The 1213-nt window shown below is 34.2% G+C and overlaps 1 long non-coding RNA gene across 1 annotated transcript; it reads left to right on the forward strand.

Moving 5' to 3' along the window:
* The first annotated feature begins 211 nt into the window (after positions 1 to 211).
* On the forward strand, positions 212 to 586 carry LOC141703554 (uncharacterized). Its single transcript, XR_012567599.1, has 3 exons — positions 212 to 260; positions 343 to 426; positions 498 to 586. It is a non-coding gene; the product is annotated as an uncharacterized LOC141703554 (long non-coding RNA).
* Positions 587 to 1213: the final 627 nt, after the last annotated feature.

A 1213-nucleotide genomic window follows, 5' to 3' on the forward strand; every position in this document is an offset into this window, starting at 1 on the left:
CTTCTAAAGCTAAGCTAATCTAATGTCAAGATCATATCTCTTCATCAATTATACATAAAAGAAACACGTTACTGCAGTGACGTGTTTTCCTAGCTGTTTGCTTGGTCAGATATTTTCCCTTCCTCCTTTCATCTTCTTTTCTGTTACAGGATATTTCTCGTCCTATTTTATTAGCTGTCCGTGACAGTTATTACAAAGTTACCGCTGAAGCATTAAGAGTAAGTGATGAGATTGTTCGTGTTGTCCGTCCAAAGACCCAGGTCCAATTCCTCACCTTGTTCGTAGTTATGTGTGATATTATGGTGCAAATTCTAAAATGTAAGGAACTCGTTCTCTGTTCAGGGGTACAATTTTGATTACAAGCCATGTATTTATCCAATCTATAATGCAATCATGGAATGTTTAGTGAATCAAGATCAGTATCAGGTTAGTTAATTCTCTAGCCGTACCTTTGTAGAAGGTCATTGTGCAATTTTTTTTACCGTGTCTTTTTTCAGGAGGTCAAAGAATGTGCTATTTCCAGCATAGGTCTTGTTGTTTGTACATTTGGTGATAATCTTGGAGCAGAATTACCTGCCTGCCTGACTATTCTTGCAATCGGATGGGAAATGAGATAACTCGACTTGCAGCTGTAAAGGTGCATAACTAAATATATATGTTTATATCTCATGTTGTTTCTCTTGTTTAATTTTTAAATATCTGGTTTATTTTCCAGGTCTTCTCACTGATTGCTGCTTCTCCAATGCACCTAGACCTATCCTGTGTCCTAGAGCATGTTATCGCAGATCTGACTGGATTTTTAAGAAAGGTACAAGAAGCTAGAAGCTAGCAATGTCTACTAAACTTATATTGTTATTATTACTATCTAGTACCCCTCTCTCTGGCCCATTGTCAGGCATTTGACTTTTTTCACTTATCTTTAGCAGATTTGAAAATATAGTTAGATTTCACATTTTCATCTTTTTTTCTGAATTAAAATTTAAAAACATTAATTTAGCAAAAGAAAAAAAATATACATTCAAATATTGATATGTGTGAAAATGTCAAATTCCCTATATTTTGGATCAATGGGATAGTACAAATTTCTCTTTTCTTTATTTATGTTTTTTCAATGAAGTTGTTGATGTGGTTTGTATCTTGTTCAATATAGGATAATCAAGCATTGAGAGATGCAACATTAAAACACTGATACACTAGTTAAGGGTTACGGTGC

The sequence above is a fragment of the Apium graveolens genome, unplaced genomic scaffold (genome assembly GCF_009905375.1).
Source record: "Apium graveolens cultivar Ventura unplaced genomic scaffold, ASM990537v1 ctg6744, whole genome shotgun sequence".
NCBI classification, from domain to species: Eukaryota; Viridiplantae; Streptophyta; class Magnoliopsida; order Apiales; family Apiaceae; genus Apium; species Apium graveolens.